The sequence below is a fragment of the Hyla sarda genome, unplaced genomic scaffold (assembly GCF_029499605.1).
Source record: "Hyla sarda isolate aHylSar1 unplaced genomic scaffold, aHylSar1.hap1 scaffold_933, whole genome shotgun sequence".
NCBI classification, from domain to species: Eukaryota; Metazoa; Chordata; class Amphibia; order Anura; family Hylidae; genus Hyla; species Hyla sarda.
Window position 1 is genome coordinate 62,092 of NW_026610963.1, and position 18,465 is coordinate 80,556.

Genomic DNA, 18,465 nt, shown 5'->3' on the forward strand with positions numbered 1-18,465 from the left:
CACAACAAAGCTGGGTTGTTGTTGTTTACACTCTGCAAGGCCTGTGGAAGTGAGTGACATCATAGCACTGTAGTTCTGAGGGTTCTAGATGGATGCAACAATCTCCTGTTGCTTCTATGAAGGCCATAATAGACGACATCACCAAACAGCTCCATAGTCACATACACAGCAAAGGAGAGATGTTGTTTACACCTAGTGATGTCAGTGGTATTGAGTGACATCACAGCACAGTGCTAAGGCTCCTGGGCCTGGACACAGCAGCGGCTGCAATATCTCAACGGAGAATACGTTTATATATATGTGTGTGTGTGCGCGTATATATATATATATATATATATATATATATATATATATATATTTCTCCGCCGAAATCACTTTTAAACCCATTTCCACCTTTTTTTCCCTTCTCTTCCTCTTACTTTTTTTTCACGTTTTTTTACGTCTTTCTCCTTTTCGCCTCTTTTCTGGGCGTATTATTCTTCTTTTTCTTCTTTTTTTTCGTCTAATGCATACCCCATCAGTGCAGCAATGCTTATTCAATACCGCCAGCAGATGGAGACACTGGGGGATAATTTTCTAAGGATTTATACTGATTTTTCCTGTCTGAATTTGTCGCACAGAAAGTTGCAGGCCAAATATGTGTGACATTTCTGCGACTTTAGCTTCTAGAGCATTTTTACAACATTATACATAGGTGCTGAATACATAAAAAGCGACTGTTCAGCGACAGACAAGTCGCATCGGCTGAAAGTAGGCCAGAATGTCAGTCCATGTTGGAGCAGGTTTAGATACAGTCTAAAGTATAGATCTCAAAGTCTGTGCACAGAATTTAGCAAGGGCCTCGCACCTTCTGATGCATCAGGTAGGTGCACAATAGCATAGCCTAACCCTCTGTACTTTGGTCTATATTGATGCGGGACATAGACAGCCAGCTGATGACCAATCCATTAGTGCAATGGATGGCTGGAAGCATTTGTCTTTGCCTTTGCAATACCACAGAAGCAATGCATGGTCAATGTACAGCAATGACACACCTGTGTGAACAGCCAGGAGACCCCCCCCCCCCCCCATGTTATGTTACATAGTTACATAGTTAGTACGGTCGAAAAAAGACATATGTCCATCAAGTTCAACCAGGGAATTAAGGGGTAGGGGTGTGGCGCGATATTGGGGAAGGGATGAGATTTTATATTTCTTCATAAGCATTAATCTTATTTTGTCAATTAGGAACATTCAGCACCCACCCGCTATCAAGGCAGCTGCCTATCATGTCATGCCCTACCTGCACAGGTGTGCTGGCTACTCAAATGATCCAATTAAGGAGGCCATTTAGTCAGCAGCAGCAGAAGTCCTGTGCCTGGACGCTCCAACAGCGGCCAGACACAAGCAGAAGCAGAAGCAGCAGAAGCAGCAGCAGCACCACCTTTTGTTTTTTGGCTGCAGCAGCAGCAAGGCCCACAGGGCTGGCTAGCTGGCTAGCCAGCAAGCAGGTAGCAATGAAAGTAGGAATCTTTCTTTTTAACCCTGTAAGGGGGTGGTGCACTGTACCCGAAGATACTGCCATATCGGGTCAATGCATAGGGCGACGGAAGCAAGCTTCGAAATCGGCCCCCGTTCTCAAAAATCCATTTAATATATGGTCCCCAGATAGGGGACGTATCAGATATTAAACTGATAAGAACAGATTTTTTTTTTAAGTTAGCCCTCAGAACTCACTCAGAGTTCCAAGATCTTATTTGGAACTCAATTTTGTGTTCATCATCAGGTAACATGTTTTTATTTCTTTTCTTAAACACTAATGAAACAAAATAGAACATTTAAAAACAAAATAAGAAATAACATAAAATAGCAAAACCAAACATTACTTTCTAATTAAACAAAACCAAATTAGAAGGTCATCCCCTTCCTCCATGCAAACACCATTAGAAAGTCTATCAGTCCTCGACTGATATTGCCATTTGCTATATCTTTCTTAACTTGAGACGCCAACCAGCCTGGAATTTTATACGTTTCAACAAAACGGTTCATGTCTGCCTTGAAAGAAAAATAGACTTTATCCCGAGCTTCTTCCTCCCGGTTCTTCAAGCCTATCTTTAGATCCATCATATCTTTGTCAAACGTTTTTCTTTCTGCTTCCGACAAATTTTCCAACAAACCACCAAGCACACCAAAATACTGCACTGGCACATACCCTTCCTCCTCTCTCTTCTTCCTCTGCTCTGTAGGTCTTCTAGTTGGAACCTGCTCCACTTCTGGTTCTTTCACTTCAGCTGGTTCCTCTCTGCTTCTTTTTACAGCTTCCTTTTTCTCTGAATTTTTCTCAGACTTTTTCTTAGGACACGAGCCAAGCAAATGGCCCTCCTCACCACACAGATGGCATTTCCTTTTCTTTTGACAATTTTCCACCTCGTGACCCTCCTCTTGACACTTGAAACACCACAAAAACGTGCAATCCTCCTTTCTGTGACCGTACTGTTTACATTTGCGGCAAAAATCTTGCATACCAGAAAAATACAGATCCCCGTTCACAGAACCAATTTTAAACCGTCCTGGGGGGATCACTAACTTGCCATCTGCCATTTTAAATTTCACATGGAACCTCCACTTGGTGGTCCATAGTCCATATTGATTAAATACCTTGCCTTTAGGCAGAACACTGTCACAGAATCGAGACAAAAAGGTAACGATATCCTCCTCCGAAGTATATGGGCTATACATCCTTATAGTCACCAATCGTTCTCTACGTGGGAAATGTGGAACTATCTCCACCCCTTCCAAAACCGGACATACCTTCTTTTGCTGCAATATGTTCCAAAATGACTCATAGTCCTCTTCAGAAGCCAGCACCACGTCGTAGTATCCACTTCTGGGAAACTCAAGCATGGATAGGATTTGCTCCCTCTTGACTTCCAGCAACTTAAACAGCACTTCTTCCACGACAAAGACAAGGCCTCTTTCCTTCTTCCGGACATCGAGCAGGGAAATACGCACTCCATTCCGAAGTCTCGCAAAAGGCGGCACGCCTTCCGAAGAAAAACCGCAATCTTCCTCCATGTCCATGATGTCCAGACACCTCCCCCACCGAAGTAGGTAGGTGGGGATCGCCTCCCGTTGTCTGGGGACTAAGCCGGCTCCCTGATAGCAGCAGGGGGGTGAAGTCCCTCCGTTAAGAAGGACGATCCCCCCAGGCAAAGGAGCCGGGTACCCCAGACACCCTCTGGCCAGACCAAGTGAGCAGAACTACACTTGATCTTAGCCAAAAGGCCGAGAAGCGATAACCGTGAAAGGGGCGGGCCCAACAAGGTGCCCTTCATGGGCACTATCACTGCTTGCTGTCAGGGAGGCTGCCAGACAATTTTCCATGCACACTCTGGGCTGGGGGGCAGTCAACCACCAGTACACACAGCAGAACCTAAACCCATACCATTATTGCTAAGCAGCAAGACAGGGGCCCATTGCACTCCCACGGGGCCTTTTTAAATGCAATCCATAACCCGGATTTGCCAGGAACCCTTCTTACTCCTCCTACTTGCATGTGACACTGGGCTTAGGATCTGCATAGGAAACACACACACAAGCACACACCTACCTTTGTTGCCTGCAGATGCCTCCTTGGCTGTCCCCAAACGGTATCAAACCAACACCCACGGGAAGCTGTAAGCATAGAGGACATGCCTGCACCCCATTGGACTTACCTGTGTGGGTTAAACCCGGGTTATTTGACAACCTATGGCGGTGATGGTTCTGCTCAGGCAGAGCAGTGCTGATGCTCCTCATAAAGCTGTCGCTGCTGTGAAGGTTCTAGGTGACATCACAAATCCCTATGGTTACATACACAACAAAGCTGGGTTGTTGTTGTTTACACTCTGCAAGGCCTGTGGAAGTGAGTGACATCATAGCACTGTAGTTCTGAGGGTTCTAGATGGATGCAACAATCTCCTGTTGCTTCTATGAAGGCCATAATAGACGACATCACCAAACAGCTCCATAGTCACATACACAGCAAAGGAGAGATGTTGTTTACACCTAGTGATGTCAGTGGTATTGAGTGACATCACAGCACAGTGCTAAGGCTCCTGGGCCTGGACACAGCAGCGGCTGCAATATCTCAACGGAGAATACGTTTATATATATGTGTGTGTGTGCGCGTATATATATATATATATATATATATATATATATATATATATATTTCTCCGCCGAAATCACTTTTAAACCCATTTCCACCTTTTTTTCCCTTCTCTTCCTCTTACTTTTTTTTCACGTTTTTTTACGTCTTTCTCCTTTTCGCCTCTTTTCTGGGCGTATTATTCTTCTTTTTCTTCTTTTTTTTCGTCTAATGCATACCCCATCAGTGCAGCAATGCTTATTCAATACCGCCAGCAGATGGAGACACTGGGGGATAATTTTCTAAGGATTTATACTGATTTTTCCTGTCTGAATTTGTCGCACAGAAAGTTGCAGGCCAAATATGTGTGACATTTCTGCGACTTTAGCTTCTAGAGCATTTTTACAACATTATACATAGGTGCTGAATACATAAAAAGCGACTGTTCAGCGACAGACAAGTCGCATCGGCTGAAAGTAGGCCAGAATGTCAGTCCATGTTGGAGCAGGTTTAGATACAGTCTAAAGTATAGATCTCAAAGTCTGTGCACAGAATTTAGCAAGGGCCTCGCACCTTCTGATGCATCAGGTAGGTGCACAATAGCATAGCCTAACCCTCTGTACTTTGGTCTATATTGATGCGGGACATAGACAGCCAGCTGATGACCAATCCATTAGTGCAATGGATGGCTGGAAGCATTTGTCTTTGCCTTTGCAATACCACAGAAGCAATGCATGGTCAATGTACAGCAATGACACACCTGTGTGAACAGCCAGGAGACCCCCCCCCCCCCCCCCATGTTATGTTACATAGTTACATAGTTAGTACGGTCGAAAAAAGACATATGTCCATCAAGTTCAACCAGGGAATTAAGGGGTAGGGGTGTGGCGCGATATTGGGGAAGGGATGAGATTTTATATTTCTTCATAAGCATTAATCTTATTTTGTCAATTAGGAACATTCAGCACCCACCCGCTATCAAGGCAGCTGCCTATCATGTCATGCCCTACCTGCACAGGTGTGCTGGCTACTCAAATGATCCAATTAAGGAGGCCATTTAGTCAGCAGCAGCAGAAGTCCTGTGCCTGGACGCTCCAACAGCGGCCAGACACAAGCAGAAGCAGAAGCAGCAGAAGCAGCAGCAGCACCACCTTTTGTTTTTTGGCTGCAGCAGCAGCAAGGCCCACAGGGCTGGCTAGCTGGCTAGCCAGCAAGCAGGTAGCAATGAAAGTAGGAATCTTTCTTTTTAACCCTGTAAGGGGGTGGTGCACTGTACCCGAAGATACTGCCATATCGGGTCAATGCATAGGGCGACGGAAGCAAGCTTCGAAATCGGCCCCCGTTCTCAAAAATCCATTTAATATATGGTCCCCAGATAGGGGACGTATCAGATATTAAACTGATAAGAACAGATACTACACTTGATCTTAGCCAAAAGGCCGAGAAGCGATAACCGTGAAAGGGGCGGGCCCAACAAGGTGCCCTTCATGGGCACTATCACTGCTTGCTGTCAGGGAGGCTGCCAGACAATTTTCCATGCACACTCTGGGCTGGGGGGCAGTCAACCACCAGTACACACAGCAGAACCTAAACCCATACCATTATTGCTAAGCAGCAAGACAGGGGCCCATTGCACTCCCACGGGGCCTTTTTAAATGCAATCCATAACCCGGATTTGCCAGGAACCCTTCTTACTCCTCCTACTTGCATGTGACACTGGGCTTAGGATCTGCATAGGAAACACACACACAAGCACACACCTACCTTTGTTGCCTGCAGATGCCTCCTTGGCTGTCCCCAAACGGTATCAAACCAACACCCACGGGAAGCTGTAAGCATAGAGGACATGCCTGCACCCCATTGGACTTACCTGTGTGGGTTAAACCCGGGTTATTTGACAACCTATGGCGGTGATGGTTCTGCTCAGGCAGAGCAGTGCTGATGCTCCTCATAAAGCTGTCGCTGCTGTGAAGGTTCTAGGTGACATCACAAATCCCTATGGTTACATACACAACAAAGCTGGGTTGTTGTTGTTTACACTCTGCAAGGCCTGTGGAAGTGAGTGACATCATAGCACTGTAGTTCTGAGGGTTCTAGATGGATGCAACAATCTCCTGTTGCTTCTATGAAGGCCATAATAGACGACATCACCAAACAGCTCCATAGTCACATACACAGCAAAGGAGAGATGTTGTTTACACCTAGTGATGTCAGTGGTATTGAGTGACATCACAGCACAGTGCTAAGGCTCCTGGGCCTGGACACAGCAGCGGCTGCAATATCTCAACGGAGAATATGTTTATATATATGTGTGTGTGTGCGCGTATATATATATATATATATATATATATATATATATATATATATATATTTCTCCGCCGAAATCACTTTTAAACCCATTTCCACCTTTTTTTCCCTTCTCTTCCTCTTACTTTTTTTTCACGTTTTTTTACGTCTTTCTCCTTTTCGCCTCTTTTCTGGGCGTATTATTCTTCTTTTTCTTCTTTTTTTTCGTCTAATGCATACCCCATCAGTGCAGCAATGCTTATTCAATACCGCCAGCAGATGGAGACACTGGGGGATAATTTTCTAAGGATTTATACTGATTTTTCCTGTCTGAATTTGTCGCACAGAAAGTTGCAGGCCAAATATGTGTGACATTTCTGCGACTTTAGCTTCTAGAGCATTTTTACAACATTATACATAGGTGCTGAATACATAAAAAGCGACTGTTCAGCGACAGACAAGTCGCATCGGCTGAAAGTAGGCCAGAATGTCAGTCCATGTTGGAGCAGGTTTAGATACAGTCTAAAGTATAGATCTCAAAGTCTGTGCACAGAATTTAGCAAGGGCCTCGCACCTTCTGATGCATCAGGTAGGTGCACAATAGCATAGCCTAACCCTCTGTACTTTGGTCTATATTGATGCGGGACATAGACAGCCAGCTGATGACCAATCCATTAGTGCAATGGATGGCTGGAAGCATTTGTCTTTGCCTTTGCAATACCACAGAAGCAATGCATGGTCAATGTACAGCAATGACACACCTGTGTGAACAGCCAGGAGACCCCCCCCCCCCCATGTTATGTTACATAGTTACATAGTTAGTACGGTCGAAAAAAGACATATGTCCATCAAGTTCAACCAGGGAATTAAGGGGTAGGGGTGTGGCGCGATATTGGGGAAGGGATGAGATTTTATATTTCTTCATAAGCATTAATCTTATTTTGTCAATTAGGAACATTCAGCACCCACCCGCTATCAAGGCAGCTGCCTATCATGTCATGCCCTACCTGCACAGGTGTGCTGGCTACTCAAATGATCCAATTAAGGAGGCCATTTAGTCAGCAGCAGCAGAAGTCCTGTGCCTGGACGCTCCAACAGCGGCCAGACACAAGCAGAAGCAGAAGCAGCAGAAGCAGCAGCAGCACCACCTTTTGTTTTTTGGCTGCAGCAGCAGCAAGGCCCACAGGGCTGGCTAGCTGGCTAGCCAGCAAGCAGGTAGCAATGAAAGTAGGAATCTTTCTTTTTAACCCTGTAAGGGGGTGGTGCACTGTACCCGAAGATACTGCCATATCGGGTCAATGCATAGGGCGACGGAAGCAAGCTTCGAAATCGGCCCCCGTTCTCAAAAATCCATTTAATATATGGTCCCCAGATAGGGGACGTATCAGATATTAAACTGATAAGAACAGATACTACACTTGATCTTAGCCAAAAGGCCGAGAAGCGATAACCGTGAAAGGGGCGGGCCCAACAAGGTGCCCTTCATGGGCACTATCACTGCTTGCTGTCAGGGAGGCTGCCAGACAATTTTCCATGCACACTCTGGGCTGGGGGGCAGTCAACCACCAGTACACACAGCAGAACCTAAACCCATACCATTATTGCTAAGCAGCAAGACAGGGGCCCATTGCACTCCCACGGGGCCTTTTTAAATGCAATCCATAACCCGGATTTGCCAGGAACCCTTCTTACTCCTCCTACTTGCATGTGACACTGGGCTTAGGATCTGCATAGGAAACACACACACAAGCACACACCTACCTTTGTTGCCTGCAGATGCCTCCTTGGCTGTCCCCAAACGGTATCAAACCAACACCCACGGGAAGCTGTAAGCATAGAGGACATGCCTGCACCCCATTGGACTTACCTGTGTGGGTTAAACCCGGGTTATTTGACAACCTATGGCGGTGATGGTTCTGCTCAGGCAGAGCAGTGCTGATGCTCCTCATAAAGCTGTCGCTGCTGTGAAGGTTCTAGGTGACATCACAAATCCCTATGGTTACATACACAACAAAGCTGGGTTGTTGTTGTTTACACTCTGCAAGGCCTGTGGAAGTGAGTGACATCATAGCACTGTAGTTCTGAGGGTTCTAGATGGATGCAACAATCTCCTGTTGCTTCTATGAAGGCCATAATAGACGACATCACCAAACAGCTCCATAGTCACATACACAGCAAAGGAGAGATGTTGTTTACACCTAGTGATGTCAGTGGTATTGAGTGACATCACAGCACAGTGCTAAGGCTCCTGGGCCTGGACACAGCAGCGGCTGCAATATCTCAACGGAGAATACGTTTATATATATGTGTGTGTGTGCGCGTATATATATATATATATATATATATATATATATATATATATATATTTCTCCGCCGAAATCACTTTTAAACCCATTTCCACCTTTTTTTCCCTTCTCTTCCTCTTACTTTTTTTTCACGTTTTTTTACGTTTTTCTCCTTTTCGCCTCTTTTCTGGGCGTATTATTCTTCTTTTTCTTCTTTTTTTTCGTCTAATGCATACCCCATCAGTGCAGCAATGCTTATTCAATACCGCCAGCAGATGGAGACACTGGGGGATAATTTTCTAAGGATTTATACTGATTTTTCCTGTCTGAATTTGTCGCACAGAAAGTTGCAGGCCAAATATGTGTGACATTTCTGCGACTTTAGCTTCTAGAGCATTTTTACAACATTATACATAGGTGCTGAATACATAAAAAGCGACTGTTCAGCGACAGACAAGTCGCATCGGCTGAAAGTAGGCCAGAATGTCAGTCCATGTTGGAGCAGGTTTAGATACAGTCTAAAGTATAGATCTCAAAGTCTGTGCACAGAATTTAGCAAGGGCCTCGCACCTTCTGATGCATCAGGTAGGTGCACAATAGCATAGCCTAACCCTCTGTACTTTGGTCTATATTGATGCGGGACATAGACAGCCAGCTGATGACCAATCCATTAGTGCAATGGATGGCTGGAAGCATTTGTCTTTGCCTTTGCAATACCACAGAAGCAATGCATGGTCAATGTACAGCAATGACACACCTGTGTGAACAGCCAGGAGACCCCCCCCCCCCCATGTTATGTTACATAGTTACATAGTTAGTACGGTCGAAAAAAGACATATGTCCATCAAGTTCAACCAGGGAATTAAGGGGTAGGGGTGTGGCGCGATATTGGGGAAGGGATGAGATTTTATATTTCTTCATAAGCATTAATCTTATTTTGTCAATTAGGAACATTCAGCACCCACCCGCTATCAAGGCAGCTGCCTATCATGTCATGCCCTACCTGCACAGGTGTGCTGGCTACTCAAATGATCCAATTAAGGAGGCCATTTAGTCAGCAGCAGCAGAAGTCCTGTGCCTGGACGCTCCAACAGCGGCCAGACACAAGCAGCAGCAGCAGCAGCACCACCTTTTGTTTTTTGGCTGCAGCAGCAGCAAGGCCCACAGGGCTGGCTAGCTGGCTAGCCAGCAAGCAGGTAGCAATGAAAGTAGGAATCTTTCTTTTTAACCCTGTAAGGGGGTGGTGCACTGTACCCGAAGATACTGCCATATCGGGTCAATGCATAGGGCGACGGAAGCAAGCTTCGAAATCGGCCCCCGTTCTCAAAAATCCATTTAATATATGGTCCCCAGATAGAGGACGTATCAGATATTAAACTGATAAGAACAGATACTACACTTGATCTTAGCCAAAAGGCCGAGAAGCGATAACCGTGAAAGGGGCGGGCCCAACAAGGTGCCCTTCATGGGCACTATCACTGCTTGCTGTCAGGGAGGCTGCCAGACAATTTTCCATGCACACTCTGGGCTGGGGGGCAGTCAACCACCAGTACACACAGCAGAACCTAAACCCATACCATTATTGCTAAGCAGCAAGACAGGGGCCCATTGCACTCCCACGGGGCCTTTTTAAATGCAATCCATAACCCGGATTTGCCAGGAACCCTTCTTACTCCTCCTACTTGCATGTGACACTGGGCTTAGGATCTGCATAGGAAACACACACACAAGCACACACCTACCTTTGTTGCCTGCAGATGCCTCCTTGGCTGTCCCCAAACGGTATCAAACCAACACCCACGGGAAGCTGTAAGCATAGAGGACATGCCTGCACCCCATTGGACTTACCTGTGTGGGTTAAACCCGGGTTATTTGACAACCTATGGCGGTGATGGTTCTGCTCAGGCAGAGCAGTGCTGATGCTCCTCATAAAGCTGTCGCTGCTGTGAAGGTTCTAGGTGACATCACAAATCCCTATGGTTACATACACAACAAAGCTGGGTTGTTGTTGTTTACACTCTGCAAGGCCTGTGGAAGTGAGTGACATCATAGCACTGTAGTTCTGAGGGTTCTAGATGGATGCAACAATCTCCTGTTGCTTCTATGAAGGCCATAATAGACGACATCACCAAACAGCTCCATAGTCACATACACAGCAAAGGAGAGATGTTGTTTACACCTAGTGATGTCAGTGGTATTGAGTGACATCACAGCACAGTGCTAAGGCTCCTGGGCCTGGACACAGCAGCGGCTGCAATATCTCAACGGAGAATACGTTTATATATATGTGTGTGTGTGCGCGTATATATATATATATATATATATATATATATATATATATATATTTCTCCGCCGAAATCACTTTTAAACCCATTTCCACCTTTTTTTCCCTTCTCTTCCTCTTACTTTTTTTTCACGTTTTTTTACGTTTTTCTCCTTTTCGCCTCTTTTCTGGGCGTATTATTCTTCTTTTTCTTCTTTTTTTTCGTCTAATGCATACCCCATCAGTGCAGCAATGCTTATTCAATACCGCCAGCAGATGGAGACACTGGGGGATAATTTTCTAAGGATTTATACTGATTTTTCCTGTCTGAATTTGTCGCACAGAAAGTTGCAGGCCAAATATGTGTGACATTTCTGCGACTTTAGCTTCTAGAGCATTTTTACAACATTATACATAGGTGCTGAATACATAAAAAGCGACTGTTCAGCGACAGACAAGTCGCATCGGCTGAAAGTAGGCCAGAATGTCAGTCCATGTTGGAGCAGGTTTAGATACAGTCTAAAGTATAGATCTCAAAGTCTGTGCACAGAATTTAGCAAGGGCCTCGCACCTTCTGATGCATCAGGTAGGTGCACAATAGCATAGCCTAACCCTCTGTACTTTGGTCTATATTGATGCGGGACATAGACAGCCAGCTGATGACCAATCCATTAGTGCAATGGATGGCTGGAAGCATTTGTCTTTGCCTTTGCAATACCACAGAAGCAATGCATGGTCAATGTACAGCAATGACACACCTGTGTGAACAGCCAGGAGACCCCCCCCCCCCCCCATGTTATGTTACATAGTTACATAGTTAGTACGGTCGAAAAAAGACATATGTCCATCAAGTTCAACCAGGGAATTAAGGGGTAGGGGTGTGGCGCGATATTGGGGAAGGGATGAGATTTTATATTTCTTCATAAGCATTAATCTTATTTTGTCAATTAGGAACATTCAGCACCCACCCGCTATCAAGGCAGCTGCCTATCATGTCATGCCCTACCTGCACAGGTGTGCTGGCTACTCAAATGATCCAATTAAGGAGGCCATTTAGTCAGCAGCAGCAGAAGTCCTGTGCCTGGACGCTCCAACAGCGGCCAGACACAAGCAGAAGCAGAAGCAGCAGAAGCAGCAGCAGCACCACCTTTTGTTTTTTGGCTGCAGCAGCAGCAAGGCCCACAGGGCTGGCTAGCTGGCTAGCCAGCAAGCAGGTAGCAATGAAAGTAGGAATCTTTCTTTTTAACCCTGTAAGGGGGTGGTGCACTGTACCCGAAGATACTGCCATATCGGGTCAATGCATAGGGCGACGGAAGCAAGCTTCGAAATCGGCCCCCGTTCTCAAAAATCCATTTAATATATGGTCCCCAGATAGGGGACGTATCAGATATTAAACTGATAAGAACAGATACTACACTTGATCTTAGCCAAAAGGCCGAGAAGCGATAACCGTGAAAGGGGCGGGCCCAACAAGGTGCCCTTCATGGGCACTATCACTGCTTGCTGTCAGGGAGGCTGCCAGACAATTTTCCATGCACACTCTGGGCTGGGGGGCAGTCAACCACCAGTACACACAGCAGAACCTAAACCCATACCATTATTGCTAAGCAGCAAGACAGGGGCCCATTGCACTCCCACGGGGCCTTTTTAAATGCAATCCATAACCCGGATTTGCCAGGAACCCTTCTTACTCCTCCTACTTGCATGTGACACTGGGCTTAGGATCTGCATAGGAAACACACACACAAGCACACACCTACCTTTGTTGCCTGCAGATGCCTCCTTGGCTGTCCCCAAACGGTATCAAACCAACACCCACGGGAAGCTGTAAGCATAGAGGACATGCCTGCACCCCATTGGACTTACCTGTGTGGGTTAAACCCGGGTTATTTGACAACCTATGGCGGTGATGGTTCTGCTCAGGCAGAGCAGTGCTGATGCTCCTCATAAAGCTGTCGCTGCTGTGAAGGTTCTAGGTGACATCACAAATCCCTATGGTTACATACACAACAAAGCTGGGTTGTTGTTGTTTACACTCTGCAAGGCCTGTGGAAGTGAGTGACATCATAGCACTGTAGTTCTGAGGGTTCTAGATGGATGCAACAATCTCCTGTTGCTTCTATGAAGGCCATAATAGACGACATCACCAAACAGCTCCATAGTCACATACACAGCAAAGGAGAGATGTTGTTTACACCTAGTGATGTCAGTGGTATTGAGTGACATCACAGCACAGTGCTAAGGCTCCTGGGCCTGGACACAGCAGCGGCTGCAATATCTCAACGGAGAATACGTTTATATATATGTGTGTGTGTGCGCGTATATATATATATATATATATATATATATATATATATATATTTCTCCGCCGAAATCACTTTTAAACCCATTTCCACCTTTTTTTCCCTTCTCTTCCTCTTACTTTTTTTTCACGTTTTTTTACGTTTTTCTCCTTTTCGCCTCTTTTCTGGGCGTATTCTTCTTCTTTTTCTTCTTTTTTTTCGTCTAATGCATACCCCATCAGTGCAGCAATGCTTATTCAATACCGCCAGCAGATGGAGACACTGGGGGATAATTTTCTAAGGATTTATACTGATTTTTCCTGTCTGAATTTGTCGCACAGAAAGTTGCAGGCCAAATATGTGTGACATTTCTGCGACTTTAGCTTCTAGAGCATTTTTACAACATTATACATAGGTGCTGAATACATAAAAAGCGACTGTTCAGCGACAGACAAGTCGCATCGGCTGAAAGTAGGCCAGAATGTCAGTCCATGTTGGAGCAGGTTTAGATACAGTCTAAAGTATAGATCTCAAAGTCTGTGCTCAGAATTTAGCAAGGGCCTCGCACCTTCTGATGCATCAGGTAGGTGCACAATAGCATAGCCTAACCCTCTGTACTTTGGTCTATATTGATGCGGGACATAGACAGCCAGCTGATGACCAATCCATTAGTGCAATGGATGGCTGGAAGCATTTGTCTTTGCCTTTGCAATACCACAGAAGCAATGCATGGTCAATGTACAGCAATGACACACCTGTGTGAACAGCCAGGAGACCCCCCCCCCCCCCCCATGTTATGTTACATAGTTACATAGTTAGTACGGTCGAAAAAAGACATATGTCCATCAAGTTCAACCAGGGAATTAAGGGGTAGGGGTGTGGCGCGATATTGGGGAAGGGATGAGATTTTATATTTCTTCATAAGCATTAATCTTATTTTGTCAATTAGGAACATTCAGCACCCACCCGCTATCAAGGCAGCTGCCTATCATGTCATGCCCTACCTGCACAGGTGTGCTGGCTACTCAAATGATCCAATTAAGGAGGCCATTTAGTCAGCAGCAGCAGAAGTCCTGTGCCTGGATGCTCCAACAGCGGCCAGACACAAGCAGAAGCAGAAGCAGCAGAAGCAGCAGCAGCACCACCTTTTGTTTTTTGGCTGCAGCAGCAGCAAGGCCCACAGGGCTGGCTAGCTGGCTAGCCAGCAAGCAGGTAGCAATGAAAGTAGGAATCTTTCTTTTTAACCCTGTAAGGGGGTGGTGCACTGTACCCGAAGATACTGCCATATCGGGTCAATGCATAGGGCGACGGAAGCAAGCTTCGAAATCGGCCCCCGTTCTCAAAAATCCATTTAATATATGGTCCCCAGATAGGGGACGTATCAGATATTAAACTGATAAGAACAGATACTACACTTGATCTTAGCCAAAAGGCCGAGAAGCGATAACCGTGAAAGGGGCGGGCCCAACAAGGTGCCCTTCATGGGCACTATCACTGCTTGCTGTCAGGGAGGCTGCCAGACAATTTTCCATGCACACTCTGGGCTGGGGGGCAGTCAACCACCAGTACACACAGCAGAACCTAAACCCATACCATTATTGCTAAGCAGCAAGACAGGGGCCCATTGCACTCCCACGGGGCCTTTTTAAATGCAATCCATAACCCGGATTTGCCAGGAACCCTTCTTACTCCTCCTACTTGCATGTGACACTGGGCTTAGGATCTGCATAGGAAACACACACACAAGCACACACCTACCTTTGTTGCCTGCAGATGCCTCCTTGGCTGTCCCCAAACGGTATCAAACCAACACCCACGGGAAGCTGTAAGCATAGAGGACATGCCTGCACCCCATTGGACTTACCTGTATGGGTTAAACCCGGGTTATTTGACAACCTATGGCGGTGATGGTTCTGCTCAGGCAGAGCAGTGCTGATGCTCCTCATAAAGCTGTCGCTGCTGTGAAGGTTCTAGGTGACATCACAAATCCCTATGGTTACATACACAACAAAGCTGGGTTGTTGTTGTTTACACTCTGCAAGGCCTGTGGAAGTGAGTGACATCATAGCACTGTAGTTCTGAGGGTTCTAGATGGATGCAACAATCTCCTGTTGCTTCTATGAAGGCCATAATAGACGACATCACCAAACAGCTCCATAGTCACATACACAGCAAAGGAGAGATGTTGTTTACACCTAGTGATGTCAGTGGTATTGAGTGACATCACAGCACAGTGCTAAGGCTCCTGGGCCTGGACACAGCAGCGGCTGCAATATCTCAACGGAGAATACGTTTATATATATGTGTGTGTGTGCGCGTATATATATATATATATATATATATATATATATATTTCTCCGCCGAAATCACTTTTAAACCCATTTCCACCTTTTTTTCCCTTCTCTTCCTCTTACTTTTTTTTCACGTTTTTTTACGTTTTTCTCCTTTTCGCCTCTTTTCTGGGCGTATTATTCTTCTTTTTCTTCTTTTTTTTCGTCTAATGCATACCCCATCAGTGCAGCAATGCTTATTCAATACCGCCAGCAGATGGAGACACTGGGGGATAATTTTCTAAGGATTTATACTGATTTTTCCTGTCTGAATTTGTCGCACAGAAAGTTGCAGGCCAAATATGTGTGACATTTCTGCGACTTTAGCTTCTAGAGCATTTTTACAACATTATACATAGGTGCTGAATACATAAAAAGCGACTGTTCAGCGACAGACAAGTCGCATCGGCTGAAAGTAGGCCAGAATGTCAGTCCATGTTGGAGCAGGTTTAGATACAGTCTAAAGTATAGATCTCAAAGTCTGTGCACAGAATTTAGCAAGGGCCTCGCACCTTCTGATGCATCAGGTAGGTGCACAATAGCATAGCCTAACCCTCTGTACTTTGGTCTATATTGATGCGGGACATAGACAGCCAGCTGATGACCAATCCATTAGTGCAATGGATGGCTGGAAGCATTTGTCTTTGCCTTTGCAATACCACAGAAGCAATGCATGGTCAATGTACAGCAATGACACACCTGTGTGAACAGCCAGGAGACCCCCCCCCCCCCCCCCCCATGTTATGTTACATAGTTACATAGTTAGTACGGTCGAAAAAAGACATATGTCCATCAAGTTCAACCAGGGAATTAAGGGGTAGGGGTGTGGCGCGATATTGGGGAAGGGATGAGATTTTATATTTCTTCATAAGCATTAATCTTATTTTGTCAATTAGGAACATTCAGCACCCACCCGCTATCAAGGCAGCTGCCTATCATGTCATGCCCTACCTGCACAGGTGTGCTGGCTACTCAAATGATCCAATTAAGGAGGCCATTTAGTCAGCAGCAGCAGAAGTCCTGTGCCTGGACGCTCCAACAGCGGCCAGACACAAGCAGAAGCAGAAGCAGCAGCAGCACCACCTTTTGTTTTTTGGCTGCAGCAGCAGCAAGGCCCACAGGGCTGGCTAGCTGGCTAGCCAGCAAGCAGGTAGCAATGAAAGTAGGAATCTTTCTTTTTAACCCTGTAAGGGGGTGGTGCACTGTACCCGAAGATACTGCCATATCGGGTCAATGCATAGGGCGACGGAAGCAAGCTTCGAAATCGGCCCCCGTTCTCAAAAATCCATTTAATATATGGTCCCCAGATAGGGGACGTATCAGATATTAAACTGATAAGAACAGATACTACACTTGATCTTAGCCAAAAGGCCGAGAAGCGATAACCGTGAAAGGGGCGGGCCCAACAAGGTGCCCTTCATGGGCACTATCACTGCTTGCTGTCAGGGAGGCTGCCAGACAATTTTCCATGCACACTCTGGGCTGGGGGGCAGTCAACCACCAGTACACACAGCAGAACCTAAACCCATACCATTATTGCTAAGCAGCAAGACAGGGGCCCATTGCACTCCCACGGGGCCTTTTTAAATGCAATCCATAACCCGGATTTGCCAGGAACCCTTCTTACTCCTCCTACTTGCATGTGACACTGGGCTTAGGATCTGCATAGGAAACACACACACAAGCACACACCTACCTTTGTTGCCTGCAGATGCCTCCTTGGCTGTCCCCAAACGGTATCAAACCAACACCCACGGGAAGCTGTAAGCATAGAGGACATGCCTGCACCCCATTGGACTTACCTGTGTGGGTTAAACCCGGGTTATTTGACAACCTATGGCGGTGATGGTTCTGCTCAGGCAGAGCAGTGCTGATGCTCCTCATAAAGCTGTCGCTGCTGTGAAGGTTCTAGGTGACATCACAAATCCCTATGGTTACATACACAACAAAGCTGGGTTGTTGTTGTTTACACTCTGCAAGGCCTGTGGAAGTGAGTGACATCATAGCACTGTAGTTCTGAGGGTTCTAGATGGATGCAACAATCTCCTGTTGCTTCTATGAAGGCCATAATAGACGACATCACCAAACAGCTCCATAGTCACATACACAGCAAAGGAGAGATGTTGTTTACACCTAGTGATGTCAGTGGTATTGAGTGACATCACAGCACAGTGCTAAGGCTCCTGGGCCTGGACACAGCAGCGGCTGCAATATCTCAACGGAGAATACGTTTATATATATGTGTGTGTGTGCGCGTATATATATATATATATATATATATATATATATATATATATATATATTTCTCCGCCGAAATCACTTTTAAACCCATTTCCACCTTTTTTTCCCTTCTCTTCCTCTTACTTTTTTTTCACGTTTTTTTACGTTTTTCTCCTTTTCGCCTCTTTTCTGGGCGTATTATTCTTCTTTTTCTTCTTTTTTTTCGTCTAATGCATACCCCATCAGTGCAGCAATGCTTATTCAATACCGCCAGCAGATGGAGACACTGGGGGATAATTTTCTAAGGATTTATACTGATTTTTCCTGTCTGAATTTGTCACACAGAAAGTTGCAGGCCAAATATGTGTGACATTTCTGCGACTTTAGCTTCTAGAGCATTTTTACAACATTATACATAGGTGCTGAATACATAAAAAGCGACTGTTCAGCGACAGACAAGTCGCATCGGCTGAAAGTAGGCCAGAATGTCAGTCCATGTTGGAGCAGGTTTAGATACAGTCTAAAGTATAGATCTCAAAGTCTGTGCACAGAATTTAGCAAGGGCCTCGCACCTTCTGATGCATCAGGTAGGTGCACAATAGCATAGCCTAACCCTCTGTACTTTGGTCTATATTGATGCGGGACATAGACAGCCAGCTGATGACCAATCCATTAGTGCAATGGATGGCTG

General features: G+C 45.7%; 7 non-coding genes across 7 annotated transcripts; all 7 read right to left on the reverse strand.

Annotated features, from left to right (window-relative positions):
* Positions 1-1,532: 1,532 nt before the first annotated feature.
* Positions 1,533-1,724, reverse strand: LOC130350118 (U2 spliceosomal RNA). The gene has a single exon (XR_008887302.1). It is a non-coding gene; the product is annotated as a U2 spliceosomal RNA (small nuclear RNA).
* Positions 1,725-5,368: 3,644 nt separating this feature from the next.
* LOC130350094 (U2 spliceosomal RNA) lies at positions 5,369-5,559 on the reverse strand. Its single transcript, XR_008887281.1, has one exon. It is a non-coding gene; the product is annotated as a U2 spliceosomal RNA (small nuclear RNA).
* A 2,092-nt stretch (positions 5,560-7,651) lies between these two features.
* Positions 7,652-7,842, reverse strand: LOC130350095 (U2 spliceosomal RNA). Its single transcript, XR_008887282.1, has one exon. It is a non-coding gene; the product is annotated as a U2 spliceosomal RNA (small nuclear RNA).
* A 2,075-nt stretch (positions 7,843-9,917) lies between these two features.
* On the reverse strand, positions 9,918-10,108 carry LOC130350101 (U2 spliceosomal RNA). Its single transcript, XR_008887288.1, has one exon. It is a non-coding gene; the product is annotated as a U2 spliceosomal RNA (small nuclear RNA).
* Positions 10,109-12,198: 2,090 nt separating this feature from the next.
* On the reverse strand, positions 12,199-12,389 carry LOC130350096 (U2 spliceosomal RNA). The gene has a single exon (XR_008887283.1). It is a non-coding gene; the product is annotated as a U2 spliceosomal RNA (small nuclear RNA).
* Positions 12,390-14,478: 2,089 nt separating this feature from the next.
* LOC130350097 (U2 spliceosomal RNA) lies at positions 14,479-14,669 on the reverse strand. The gene has a single exon (XR_008887284.1). It is a non-coding gene; the product is annotated as a U2 spliceosomal RNA (small nuclear RNA).
* Positions 14,670-16,746: 2,077 nt separating this feature from the next.
* On the reverse strand, positions 16,747-16,937 carry LOC130350098 (U2 spliceosomal RNA). Its single transcript, XR_008887285.1, has one exon. It is a non-coding gene; the product is annotated as a U2 spliceosomal RNA (small nuclear RNA).
* Between the last annotated feature and the right edge of the window lie 1,528 nt (positions 16,938-18,465).